General features: G+C 36.5%; 1 pseudogene; it reads left to right on the forward strand.

Moving 5' to 3' along the window:
• The first annotated feature begins 5,768 nt into the window (after positions 1–5,768).
• On the forward strand, positions 5,769–12,708 carry LOC130054195 (cysteine-rich secretory protein LCCL domain-containing 2-like; annotated as a pseudogene).
• Positions 12,709–15,847: the final 3,139 nt, after the last annotated feature.

A 15,847-nucleotide genomic window follows, 5' to 3' on the forward strand; every position in this document is an offset into this window, starting at 1 on the left:
CTCTGGATCATTTCTGTCTATTTCTACGTGCCAAATTTCTGCAAGGCCCATTGGAGCCACATTACGCTAAAAGAAAAGAAGAATGAAGTACCCAAAACCAACAAATCTATACATTTTTCTTACTATCGAATGACTCCAAAATCCATTTGGAAGCTGATGATAAAACACCCTTTATCGATAAGATTAAATGTTACATTTACTTAAGTTGAGTAGCTACATCAATCCAAATGTAATCTAAAGTTAGAAGACCATTATACATAACTAGAAACAGCTCGAAGTGTAAACAATGTCTTTCCAAATGTGTAAACAATGTATTCGGCACACTGATTTTGACTACGGATAACTCCGTTTACCTGATCAAGATATAGAATCATGGCGGGTGTGACCGGTCGACAGGGGATGCTAACTCCTCCTAGGCATCTGATCCCACCTCTGGTGTGTCCAGCGGTCCGTGTTTGCCCAACTATCTATTTTGTATTGCTTATAGGAATTATGAGATTGATCACTGTTCGTTATCTTCACTTTCAATTTGATTCCTTTTCGCTTTCAACAGAAATGAGGATTATCTCATTATTCGGCACATTGATTTTGACTACGGATAGCTCCGTTTAACTGATCAAGATATAGGGCACACGGCGGGTGTGACCGGTCGACAGGTGATGCTTACTCCTCCTAGGCACCTGATCCCACCTCTGGTATATCCAAAGGTCTGTGTTTGCCCAACTCTCTATTTTGTATTGCTTATTGGAGTTAAGAGATTGATCACTGGTCATTAACTTCACCTTTCATTCATTAATATCATTTTTGTCATCCTCGGAGAACGAACTGGCAGTAGACTTAGCAACACTAGGCGAATTCATTCTCGATATTTTCTTCTCCACTCGACACCCCCTGATGCACGAGTGCAGATCAATAACCTGATTGAGTTATCGTGGCAACATTCAAAGTGACACCAGCATCATCCCGGCCCAGTCAAACGTTCAATATATTTGTATGAACCAACCAGCACAACAATAACGGTAGAATACCTTGAACAAGATCTGGCTTCTTTACCTACCAACTTCACATCAAACACTCCTTTGAAATACCTCTGGGCTTGACAAATTGTCTTAAATCCATTCTGAAGCATATATATATCAAGCAGATTCAGCCAACCATGGAACAAGAAGAAAATTAAATATCTCGCTTGATAGAAGCGCAGGGTTGAAAGCACTAGAAAGACTGGGAACATGAAATGCATGGATGCTATTTCAATATCTCCAGAAACTCAGCCAAGAAGAATGTAAGAGAGCTTATAACTCCTATATATCTGAAAATTTTCAAGAAAACTTTAACAGAAAACCTATTTTCTCTTATCATTCGGTGTGAAGTGTATGACAATACTGGAATTCCACCTTTCAGACTAATCTTTCCCTCTTTAACCAGCAGCATTCTCCACAGGGGGTACATCCAACATTCCAGACCTGGGAATTAGTCGTGTGCTGCACCGGATATCGCAGTCAGTGAAAAGGAAGTGTTGAAGCTTTTATTTTATTCACACCAGGTTATGGTCCAGATGATACAAAATTTCTCGAGATGGTTAGGACTGTAACACCAGCTCTCACTAGGATCCTCCAAGCATTTATACCCCATGTGACTGAAAATCAGTCAATGTATCCCCAATACTCAAGAAAAGAGATTAGAGTAATCAAATTACAGATATGTGTCACTGATGCCTTTATATTGCAAAGGTAATAGAACATATCGTGATATCATTTAAAAGAAGCTTGCGATTATTTTTAACTTCTTGCCCCAACTCTATGGATTTTTTAAAAATTCTAAGCCTCGTAGAATTAATTAATTTATTTTTTAAATGATATTTTTTATCTGTTCTCATGAATGGGGAGGTACACGGACAATGAAATATCACCACTCATCTTCACACACCTCAGTGTGTTACACACAGTGTAATGAAGCTGGTATGTTGTCATGCGCAATCATATACCTAAAGAAAATTGTACGAGGGCTGTTCGATATGTAATGTGTATTGTACGAGATATCTCGAAAGCATTCGACTCAAATAGGAAATGAATATTACATCCCTTCAAATTATTCTCCGCGATTTGAAATATATAATTTCAATCTCCGAATCCATTTCTGAAATGCGTCACAGTACGTGGATTTAGGTAGACTTCTGAGGTACTGACAAGGGCTTGTCGGGACTTATAACGATGACCAGATAAGAACTTTTTAAGTTTTGGAAAAAGGAAAAAGTCGCATGGGGCCAGATCTGGAGAGGATGGTGGGTGTAGCAAGACGGTAACTTTCTCCGACTTCAAAAATTGCTTCACAAGCTCAGATGTATGTGATGGAGCATTATCGTGAAGTAGAAGAACATGCCAAAATCCTGACACAGAGTGTCGTTTATGATAGTATTTCTTGAGCTTTTTCATTATAACATCTCGGTAATACCGACCTGTAACACTTTTGCCCTTCGGCATCGGAATTTTTAGGGCTATACCATCACATGAGAATATGCAATTAAAGAACTTTCTTTGTGCTTATGGTTCTTTAGGCAACTACATGCCTTCTAAAGTGTTTAGTTTGCCATATTTTGTTTCCCAATTTTTCTTACTGGTTCGAAATGGTGAACCCCTGTTTCGTCACCAGTAACAATGTTTGCAAATTGTCTTTGTTTGAATTTGGGAAATACTTTGAGCAATTGCTTAGCGCTTTGCACTCGTACCCGTTTTTGGTCATCTGGCAGAAATCTTTCCTACTTTCAAAATGAAATGCACCCGCGATAGCGATATGCCAACAGCTTTAGCAATGTCACGAATCATGTATCTGCCATCACTTTCAATATTTACCTGACTTTTGAGACATTTGTCTTGCCTGTTACAGTCACAGGTCGGCCAGATTTTGCTGCATCTTTGACGGACTCTGTGCCAGTCAGAATTTTCTTTCTCCGCCTACGAACTGTCTCATAAGATACATTATCAGACCCATAAACTTCTCCAAATTCAGTAAAAATCTGCATTACCGAATGACCGAGGTTTGTACGAACTTTAATATAAGCTCTAATTTCTTCAATATTCTCAACCCGTTTATCAACCATTTTTACAACAGTGGTCAACGACTGGCTCTATTGAAATGACTATAAGTTTAAAACTATGTGGAGCTGAAGGCTTGTGTTTATACCATTGGAAAGGTATTGAATAGAGCTATTCAAGGGTATCAGCATCCATGAAATCATGCAAAACGTTATCGCGCTGTGGTACCATACACATTACATATCGAACAGCTTTCGTATAATACCTTTTGGAAGAAGATTTCCTTACTGGTCTCTTCGTTTCATGAAAAAAATTCTACTCAGAGCTCAAAGAATGTAGGTTCTTGCAAACTAATCAACTGCGAATACCATTAGGGGTAACTTTTCATATCTATACCTATAAATGAATAAATGTTTACTTTATTCACGCGCACGAAGAAGTTGTAACGTACTCGAAGTAATTAAACAGTTTCATTTATGCCACCTGCGAGGCCATCGGAAAACATAAACAAACCTTTGAACGATATCGTGCACCTAACCTTCCGCAAAGTTGACATGTTTTTTTTTTTTAAATGATTTCTCTAGGACGTGGGAACTGCTGACCCACGTAGTGGTGATGTCATCGTTTATCTCACGCTGATTGACTTTTACAGGGCCGCGCCATTATGATAGGCGTAGATAACGAACAGTGATCAATCTCACAACTCCTATAACGAATACAAAATAAAGTGTTGGGCAAACATGAACCCCTGGACATACCAGAATTGGTATTAGGTGTCTAGAAGGAGTAAGCATCCCCTGTCGACCGGTCACAACCGCGGTGAGCTCCATGTCTTGAGCAGGTAAACGAAGTAATTCGTACTCAAAATCAGTGTGCCAAGAACGCCCTAACAATCGGTATGAAACACGTCAGACAGCATTTGACCCAATGATAGGTTGTATTGGCAAACTAGATCATTATAACGATCATAGAAGTTTCGAAATGCCTCGTTTTTAATGGTGGACGCGTGAATAGATCTAGTCAATGAACCACAAAACGCTTGCTCTAGAGTTACTAATTGCACCTTTGATATTATTTCATTTGAGGTGAAGTCTGTAATCTATTACTAAATTTTATTTAATTGGTCATTATCGTGAAATTAATTAAGAATGTACGTTCCATTTGGACAAACTACCCTAAAATAGCGGGGGAAAAAAAAGATAATTGGTGGATTTAAGCCAGTGTGATGGAACCATCATACTGAAAAAAGAGAAATGGTGGAGTCAAACCTGTATTAAGAGACCGTCCAACGGATAATGGAAAAAAGATCACATGTGACAGGTGGTCTCTTAATACAGGCTGCCCATTTTCCGCAGTAAATGCATAACAATTCGCAAATAATATACAGAAATAGTTTGTACACTGGAGAAAATAACTGTACATGTATTTGGAATTTATCATTAAGAATATCAAGTATGGTTTTAATAGTTGTAAATCAAAATTAATAATACATCGTAGTTAAAAATCTAGAATACAATGTAATATGATTACGGTGTGACCGTTGGGGCGAGCGCAGCATATCTGAATACATTTTCAAAAAATTTATATTGAAAACAAGGAAAACTGATCTGGTTCACTGTCAATACGTAGGATTACTGTCTTGCTCTTCTCGCCAATGTAGGAACCAGTTTAGCGGGAAATGCAACGAGCGTGTTGTGACGTAACCTGGTAGTTGTGACGTGACTGTTTACATATCTTTAGACAATATTTTAAAAAGAAAAAGAAAGGGGGGAAAATATGATTGTCATCCTTTCCTTTCAAATAAAAAAGGTTTGTAATACTTAAAAGATTTTTTTAATTATTATTTTACGAATCGAACCATCCGCCATTTTGTACGAGGGACTTCTGGGATTGGCGTCAAAAAAAAATTCTTGTTAGAGGTTGAGATTTAGCTCGGATTATTTCCCGCGCTCTAGTCATTAGAGCTCGCAGTACGAGCCAGCGTTCCGCGCTGGCTCGCTGCGCTCGCTATTATATATCATAATTCATCAAAAATTACATTTAATCTGTTTAAGAATGAGAAAATTTGCATGTATTTCATATTACCCCGGTATACATTTACATGAGATTTAAATTTCATTTATGAAATGCATGCAAATTTTCTAAAACTTATAAACATTTTTTTGTTGTAACTTAAAAAAATACAATGCTTGTTTGGTGGTAGGAAAGCAAGTGGTGAAATGTTTCGTCTTCTTTTGCACAATAAATACTGGAAATGTGTTATTCAATTTGAAAGACATCAAATAAACCACAATATCCATTGTACATAGCAAATCTTTTAAGTTTTGAACTAATGCAGGCAACTTTCTTGAACTCGGATGTGTCAAATATTCGGGATATGTTGAAGTGAGTGTAGCCGTGTGAAAATTTTGTAAATAATTTTATGATTAAAAAGAATGGAATTTGCAATTGATAAGATTGTATAATAAAGTTCTACTAGAAACTTATGCCAAAACAATGGCAACCAGCTTTGATTTTATTTAATTTCCAATTTGATGTAATTAGTATTTCCCCGCCAAAAGTTTGATGAGCGTTTGGCGCCTGTTATAGTCATGTGACTTTAGACCAGGGTTGGATTTTTTTCATATTGTCCAGTGGGTTTGAAGTGTTCAGACGTTTGAGTTTTAGTTATGGCTATCTCGCCATTATGGTATGTTGGGTTTTTCTTTGTTTTTATGGAAGCAATAGCATCACAGTTGGCGCTCTAAATTATATTGCTAATATCTAACAAAGTGCATGTTTAACTTTTATTGCAGTTGCACCAAAGAAGCTTTGATTTATAGATTACAGCTTTACATTTGATAAATATCAAGCCTAAAGTCCATAACTTTGGTAAGTTATACTATTTAGACTGTTTAAGCAATATAAAAGTCAACTAAAGCAATAATATAAATAATTTGTTTTTAATCTTATTTTTTCTCACTTATTAAATATAAATAAGTTCGGTGGATCACTTTCATAAAATTGTGATTAAAGTGCTTGAATATCATTTGATATAACTGTATGCTAAGTTTCAAATGATACAATATATGTATATATAACATGTATAAAATGTATAGATGTATTTGACGTGATGTAAATTTTCATGTCATTTTGATATGCGGCTTTCTGTTTGTTACAGGGCATTTCAATTTATACTATTTATAGTGCAATTAACTGTGCAAGATAATGGATTTACATGGATGAAATATAAACACGAACTTTTAACAAGGATTTACGCTGTTGTTGTATTTCTATCAACGCATCGTGAGTTACATTTGGAGCCCCCAGTGAGGATCAAACTCACGACCCCTGGTTTACAAGGATAGGACATTTTCTTTATTAAGGGACAGATTTTTTTGGACAGGCATGAACTCGGATGTAGAAAATTGGATTAAGAACTGCGAAAGATGTTTGATAAGAAAATCCTCATGTCAGAAGGCACCAATGGTGAATATCACATCGCCTTATCCATTAGAATTAGTTTGTTTAGACTATCTAACATTAGAGCCTTGCAAAGGAGGAATCGCCAACATTTTAGTTCTTACAGACCATTACACAAGATATGCTCAGGCAATTCCGACAAAGAATCAGACTGCGAAAACAACAGCAGAAGAACTTTACAATAATTTCATTGTACATTATGGCATTCCAGCTAGATTACACAGTGACCAAGGTGCACAGTTTGAGAGCAATTTAATTAAAGAATTATGCCAGATAACAAAAATGGAAAAATCAAGAACAACGCCATACCATCCGATGTGTAATGGTATGACAGAAAGATTTAATAGGACCCTCATTAATATGTTAGGAACGTTGGAAAATAAGGAAAAGCAAGACTGGAAAAAATATATCTCTTCATTGGTTCATGCTTACAATTGTGCAAAACATGAAAGTACTGGTTATTCTCCGTTTGAACTAATGTTTGGCAGAAAACCTAGATTACCGATAGATTTAACATTTGGGTCACCCAGGGAAGGATCACAATTTCAGATGTAGAATAAAAAACCAAAGCATTTTCTGTTTTTTGTTTAAAACAAAATAATTCAATAATACAAATTGTTTTATTGTCTTTTGGTTCTTTTTCATCACAATACTTCAAAAGAATTGCTGATTACAACCATATAAAATGTTTACAATTACCTATGGGTCGAATTATGCGAGCGTCGAACAGCAGGGCTACCGCTATATTTAAAGCGACCCTGGTCACGCAAGACTTCCCACTCAAACACGTTTGTCTCGTAGAACACTGCATTGACAAACGTGTAGGTGACCTAGACTACCCTGATCACCAGCAACAGCGATCACAGATTCTGGAAACCTCGGGTATCTCATGCAGGAAAATCGCCAATACTCCATTTAAAATTTCAGTCCTAAACACAATATTTACCTGATTTATATCGCATTCGGGCTAATTTTTCACCCTGTTAAACATAATGGCATAACAAGTGGTAGATTTTCATTTCCGATCCACGACGCACTTCCTAACGTTTGTCAAAATTCACACTTTCAAACACACCGGTCTTGATTCCCTTATCTTTAATTTTGTTGAATAAACAACAACTCGGGTTTTATTAATTAACCACACACGTCCTTCATGTTGACAGCTTGGGTAAAAGAATATCACCGCCGAACTATTACTCGTGCGATAATTCCCAGAATAGTCATGCTCAACCTAAATCGAAAGTAGGAATCGCGTTGCAGTTGTAATTGAAAAATCTACAGTCGTTAAATAAAGGTAAAATTTCGTGAAATTACATGAAAAGGTTGTAAAAATCATGGTCGTTGATTGCGTCAGACAGGTGGTCGTTTAATACTGGTACAATATATAGGGTAAAGTCTCGGGGGAACTTTTTCGGTCACATACGACAGCGAGTTGCTTAATACAGTGGGTCGCTATGGAAGTTTTGACTGTATATTGTACTAATATGGGAATGAATGCATATTATTATTCTTGTACTGTATAATGCATTAGTAACACAATTCCCGAATTTAAAGAATGTATAGTCCCTATGTACTGTTATCATTGCGATTGATGTATAATCTGGCTGTTATTGCTATTCAGTTGGAACACTCTAAGAATGGTGAGGATGAGGATGTCTAATTTGCTAATTGCTGTTTGTCTGATGTTTGTAAGAGGAAATTCCGAAACCATTCCTGTTGGTCCGTATAAAGACCAACTTTTGAACCTACACAATGCTTACCGTCTAATGCAAGGCGCAGCTGACATGCAAGCTCTAGTAAGTAAATGTACACATATACTGTACGTGTAGGGATATCATCTGTCTCTGTATGGGTGGGGTCATTTAAAAATCTCTATATGGTTTCCTAATGAATTCTAGAGAAAAAACATATCCATAGATACGTTTGAAAGAAATAATACGATTAGAAATCCCAGAAATATTGTCTTTCTCAAATTCAAGAAAATTTTCATTTTACAAATATTTAATTGATAGATTATATCTTCAATGTTATAGTGTACATATCTATCTTAAATGCGACTATCCTCGCTCCATTTAGCCATAGAAACAGGTAAATATTCTAATCCAATCAGAGCAAATAGATGTTGGACTTTTTGTGTGAATATTGTTGAAGATAAATACCTTTTTATATTAATTTGCCCTGAATATACAGAATTGCGGAAAAAATATTAAGGAACATTCAATGTTTAAAGTAGTACAATTTTTTGATACGGGAAATTTCAAATGTAACATATACATGTATATCCAATAACTTGATACTAAGGTAAAGTCGATGTTTGTAATTACGTTCGTATAAATGTTTATATTGTTTACAATATTGTACTGATAAGATGTAAAGCTTAAAGTAATAAAGAACTTGAGTGTATTCACATTTTGTTAGGTGTGGGATGACCAGCTCAGTAAAGAGGCACAAGCCTGGACAGAAAGGTGCGTCTTCGAACACCAGAAGAAGGGACGAGGGGAAAATCTGGCTTTTCACACTCTCAGTAAGACAAATGAAGAGTTGATAAATAGTTCTATGAAGGCCTGGTACGACGAAATAAAGGACTACAACTATTACGGGAAGCAGTGTCACAGAAGCTGTCATTACACACAGGTAAGACCCTTCTCTTAGTTATAAAAATACTACATATGTTTTGGATGGATTGAATTTCAGTAGTCATTTGTTCAACCATTTTTCGAAAGCGTTTAAGTCGTGATTTAACCTACATTGTGTGTTCAATTTCCAATAGTCTTTCGAGGCATGCTGGCGCGGATTGTCATCAGCGTACAATCAACACATGGATAACATATTTTCAGGAACTTCATTAATATATATAAAAAAGAACTTATAGAGACCTAGATCAGAGCCTTGAGGCTCACCTGGATATGTATTGAAGTTAGATGAGAACAAAATCTTTATATATATATATATCACTTTTTTAGATCTATTTTTTCATCTACCATTGTAATCTATCACCGGATCTTCCTCGTGTTTGTAAAAAAAAAAAAAAAAAAAAAGAATGATACCAAAATGTCATACTCTATCAAAAGCTTCGGAAAGCCCACAAGATTTTGACCTCCATCGATAAGTCTAATAAGTTTCTAGTAATTGACAATGACCCAAGTCCGTCAATTTTAATTTTTGAATAGTGCCAGAAGGTTTTTATAAACTGTAAATAGATTGATGGAAAGTTGTTTCCTATAGGAGTGTGCAATTACAGTTATTTGCGGCAATACACGAGATGGTGTTATGCATATGCACCGGTCGACAGGGGATGATTACTCCTCCTAGGCACCTGATCCCACCTCTTGTGTGTCCAGGGGTCCGTATTTGCCCAACTATCTATTTTGTATTGCTTGTAGGAGTTGTGAGATTGATCACTGTTCTTTATCTTCACCTTTCATTGCAGGTCAGCGATTAGCATCCATCTTGCACCCATTAGATCTACCAAGATTGCAACTTTCTACAGGATTTTTTCTCCTACATAAAGACGACGTCTAGTTTTCCTTTTAAAATAAATATTCGATAAAAATTCGAATAAAGTGATGATTTTCTTCATATTGCAGATAGTCTGGGCTAAAACGAGGAAGGTTGGATGCGCTATTGAGAGCTGTGATACCCTGAGTCCATTCGGTGAGGTGGCGAAAATGCGTGGTATCTAGCCTGCTTCTACGATCCTATGTAAGTCCGATACATCACGTGTTTCAGGTCTTCTGTGTTCCGGTTGAAAAAGTGCTGCAATAAGCAGCACATTATCACGACTCATTGAGGACATAGGTTACCCCCGAAAACCTGAGAGAATTTTGTAAAACTATTTGTAAATGTTTTAATAGTGCTAAACTTATATCTACCACAAATGTTTCCTATGAAACCACATTTATTTTTGTATTATTTACAAATCTCTACTTAAAATAATGGTAAAACATTACCCGAAAATTGAAAATCTTAAGAAATGTCTTTTTATTGATGCATTTCATGTATTAATGGCTGATTAACTTTGATGAAATGATAGAAAATCTCATGTAAACACCGCAAAATTCTACTTTAGAATTTGTTTAAAATGTGACGTTACTTTTTTTATTCTTTTACCAAAATGACGTCATAAGCGTAACGTAAAGTAACACTAGTACCGAGCGCTTAGTCTTGACGTGTCCAAAATCTTAATATCTCACTAGCGCTACTCTATATACACAGTAAACAATGACTCGTGAATACCAATACAGGTAAGCGTCAGTGAGTTGAGTTTGTCTGCTCCTTCAGAAAAAGTACAGAGCTCATATCTCAGGATTCGCCCAACGAAAGGGCATGTACCACCGCTGGGCGAATCCTATTCAACAGCAAGAGCGACAGAAGACATTATTTGACAACGAGTGTTATGAGTCAGAATAAACCCAAAGACCAGCAGAAGTAAATTGCAAAGAATTCAAAGATGAAATAAATTATCATATGCATCAAATTTATGTGCATGCGGTTCACCGTAGATTTTTGAAAAATGCCATTTGAGGGTTTGAAATAGATGCGATCTGCGAGTGTGTTAGACCGACACTATGAATAAAATAGATTGATAAAAGAAACAAATGATAGTCGACAGCTTGACAGGTATATTGGTACCTATATGTAGCGTGTAACTCTCTCAGAAAAATAATGTTTTAAACTTATTATTTTGAATTAATTTTGTCTTCTTACATATACTTGATTACGACAAGATCTAGCCACAAAGAAAGTCAAGAAAGAAAATCTAAGAAATAGATGACATTCAGTAAAATTCTGCTTGTAGTGGAGGGTAACATTGAAAATTCTGCTTGTAGTGGAGGGTAACATTGAAAATTCTGCTTGTAGTTGAGGGTTACATTGAAAAGTTGCGCCTCGGTTGACAATGATTTTCTCGGGGTAAAATTTTTAATGTTACCTTCAGTTACATGCACTATTTGTAGCAAACCAACAAATAATTTGTGGAATTTGTCAAAAATTAAAATTCTAAACAGTGTATCATACTGACAAAATTTTGGACATATGAAGGTTGGACTTTATCCCTGGGGTGGTCTTTAAAGTACTGTCGATTTTGTCATTTTAGACTGAACACTTGAAGTTCAAAGTAGTTTTTGAGTTGTTTTAGTGCTGTTTGACTCCCACACAGTAGTACTGATATATTTGATAAGTCGAAATATAATTATCATGAAAATGGTCTTAAATTCTGCTTAGTGACGGAATCGCGGTAACGTATGATATAACGAAACATGCGGTCACAGTAATGAACATTTTGAAAGCATCGCGGTAATGTATTGCACTCAAACACTTGTCTTCAATATAACTTTTCCTTAAAAATATTTATTTGGCTTACCGGTACATAGTTGTTTACTTATTGGGGATCACTACAATAAATGTTCCATTATGTGTCAATCGTTTGATATGATATACAATTTTTACTTAGGGGAAACAATGTGTTTGAGTATCCTTACCAAAAAGGCGAAGCTTGTACTAAATGTTGCAAGAAGCAAAGCTGTGAGAAGGGACTTTGCACAGGTAACATTTTTAATCACTGTTCTATACATATACTTTGATACTCAACATGACTTACTAGTAATTTTAATTAGATAGAAAGCTACTTAACTTTGTCCGCTTTGAATTTACCATTTTGCCTCAGTGGAGTTGTACTGCCGATTGATATTAAAGAAAACGGGTGTGAAAATAAAACGAGGACAAAATTATCCCAGCATGCAGTATCATGCCTTTGAAGTCGGGAGACATGAGAGAGTCTAGAATCTAAGCTAATTTTTTGTTTTTGTCTTTTTTGGATAAAGGTGTTGAAGCATGCAAGCAAGCATGTGAAGATTATTACGAAAATTGCAACTATTGGGCAACTGACGGAGAATGCAAGAAGAACCCAAAGTTCATGTCCCTAAAATGCAGAAAATCTTGTGGCATATGTCATTAGATCGACAAGAAAGAAAAGTAATACGCTGTAGATAATCATAAAGCTTTTCAATTTAATGTGTGTTAAGTCTGGTAGAATATTGACTAATCAGTTTAATTTCACACTTCTGTATTTGTAGGTGAACATATATTACTTGATACTCGGTATGCAGACAAAAATTACTGTCGTCAACCGAGATTCCGTGGTTTGTGCTGTTCCTGCGCCAATGTTCATCGTATTTGTACATTTAATGTTATGAAATAAATTATGCAATTGTGACTCTGGATCATTTCTGTCTATTTCTACGTGCCAAATTTCTGCAAGGCCCATTGGAGCCACATTACGCTAAAAGAAAAGAAGAATGAAGTACCCAAAACCAACAAATCTATACATTTTTCTTACTATCGAATGACTCCAAAATCCATTTGGAAGCTGATGATAAAACACCCTTTATCGATAAGATTAAATGTTACATTTACTTAAGTTGAGTAGCTACATCAATCCAAATGTAATCTAAAGTTAGAAGACCATTATACATAACTAGAAACAGCTCGAAGTGTAAACAATGTCTTTCCAAATGTGTAAACAATGTATTCGGCACACTGATTTTGACTACGGATAACTCCGTTTACCTGATCAAGATATAGAATCATGGCGGGTGTGACCGGTCGACAGGGGATGCTAACTCCTCCTAGGCATCTGATCCCACCTCTGGTGTGTCCAGCGGTCCGTGTTTGCCCAACTATCTATTTTGTATTGCTTATAGGAATTATGAGATTGATCACTGTTCGTTATCTTCACTTTCAATTTGATTCCTTTTCGCTTTCAACAGAAATGAGGATTATCTCATTATTCGGCACATTGATTTTGACTACGGATAGCTCCGTTTAACTGATCAAGATATAGGGCACACGGCGGGTGTGACCGGTCGACAGGTGATGCTTACTCCTCCTAGGCACCTGATCCCACCTCTGGTATATCCAAAGGTCTGTGTTTGCCCAACTCTCTATTTTGTATTGCTTATTGGAGTTAAGAGATTGATCACTGGTCATTAACTTCACCTTTCATTCATTAATATCATTTTTGTCATCCTCGGAGAACGAACTGGCAGTAGACTTAGCAACACTAGGCGAATTCATTCTCGATATTTTCTTCTCCACTCGACACCCCCTGATGCACGAGTGCAGATCAATAACCTGATTGAGTTATCGTGGCAACATTCAAAGTGACACCAGCATCATCCCGGCCCAGTCAAACGTTCAATATATTTGTATGAACCAACCAGCACAACAATAACGGTAGAATACCTTGAACAAGATCTGGCTTCTTTACCTACCAACTTCACATCAAACACTCCTTTGAAATACCTCTGGGCTTGACAAATTGTCTTAAATCCATTCTGAAGCATATATATATCAAGCAGATTCAGCCAACCATGGAACAAGAAGAAAATTAAATATCTCGCTTGATAGAAGCGCAGGGTTGAAAGCACTAGAAAGACTGGGAACATGAAATGCATGGATGCTATTTCAATATCTCCAGAAACTCAGCCAAGAAGAATGTAAGAGAGCTTATAACTCCTATATATCTGAAAATTTTCAAGAAAACTTTAACAGAAAACCTATTTTCTCTTATCATTCGGTGTGAAGTGTATGACAATACTGGAATTCCACCTTTCAGACTAATCTTTCCCTCTTTAACCAGCAGCATTCTCCACAGGGGGTACATCCAACATTCCAGACCTGGGAATTAGTCGTGTGCTGCACCGGATATCGCAGTCAGTGAAAAGGAAGTGTTGAAGCTTTTATTTTATTCACACCAGGTTATGGTCCAGATGATACAAAATTTCTCGAGATGGTTAGGACTGTAACACCAGCTCTCACTAGGATCCTCCAAGCATTTATACCCCATGTGACTGAAAATCAGTCAATGTATCCCCAATACTCAAGAAAAGAGATTAGAGTAATCAAATTACAGATATGTGTCACTGATGCCTTTATATTGCAAAGGTAATAGAACATATCGTGATATCATTTAAAAGAAGCTTGCGATTATTTTTAACTTCTTGCCCCAACTCTATGGATTTTTTAAAAATTCTAAGCCTCGTAGAATTAATTAATTTATTTTTTAAATGATATTTTTTATCTGTTCTCATGAATGGGGAGGTACACGGACAATGAAATATCACCACTCATCTTCACACACCTCAGTGTGTTACACACAGTGTAATGAAGCTGGTATGTTGTCATGCGCAATCATATACCTAAAGAAAATTGTACGAGGGCTGTTCGATATGTAATGTGTATTGTACGAGATATCTCGAAAGCATTCGACTCAAATAGGAAATGAATATTACATCCCTTCAAATTATTCTCCGCGATTTGAAATATATAATTTCAATCTCCGAATCCATTTCTGAAATGCGTCACAGTACGTGGATTTAGGTAGACTTCTGAGGTACTGACAAGGGCTTGTCGGGACTTATAACGATGACCAGATAAGAACTTTTTAAGTTTTGGAAAAAGGAAAAAGTCGCATGGGGCCAGATCTGGAGAGGATGGTGGGTGTAGCAAGACGGTAACTTTCTCCGACTTCAAAAATTGCTTCACAAGCTCAGATGTATGTGATGGAGCATTATCGTGAAGTAGAAGAACATGCCAAAATCCTGACACAGAGTGTCGTTTATGATAGTATTTCTTGAGCTTTTTCATTATAACATCTCGGTAATACCGACCTGTAACACTTTTGCCCTTCGGCATCGGAATTTTTAGGGCTATACCATCACATGAGAATATGCAATTAAAGAACTTTCTTTGTGCTTATGGTTCTTTAGGCAACTACATGCCTTCTAAAGTGTTTAGTTTGCCATATTTTGTTTCCCAATTTTTCTTACTGGTTCGAAATGGTGAACCCCTGTTTCGTCACCAGTAACAATGTTTGCAAATTGTCTTTGTTTGAATTTGGGAAATACTTTGAGCAATTGCTTAGCGCTTTGCACTCGTACCCGTTTTTGGTCATCTGGCAGAAATCTTTCCTACTTTCAAAATGAAATGCACCCGCGATAGCGATATGCCAACAGCTTTAGCAATGTCACGAATCATGTATCTGCCATCACTTTCAATATTTACCTGACTTTTGAGACATTTGTCTTGCCTGTTACAGTCACAGGTCGGCCAGATTTTGCTGCATCTTTGACGGACTCTGTGCCAGTCAGAATTTTCTTTCTCCGCCTACGAACTGTCTCATAAGATACATTATCAGACCCATAAACTTCTCCAAATTCAGTAAAAATCTGCATTACCGAATGACCGAGGTTTGTACGAACTTTAATATAAGCTCTAATTTCTTCAATATTCTCAACCCGTTTATCAACCATTTTTACAACAGTGGTCAACGACTGGCTCTATTGAAATGACTA

The sequence above is a fragment of the Ostrea edulis genome, chromosome 4 (genome assembly GCF_947568905.1).
Source record: "Ostrea edulis chromosome 4, xbOstEdul1.1, whole genome shotgun sequence".
NCBI lineage: Eukaryota > Metazoa > Mollusca > Bivalvia > Ostreida > Ostreidae > Ostrea > Ostrea edulis.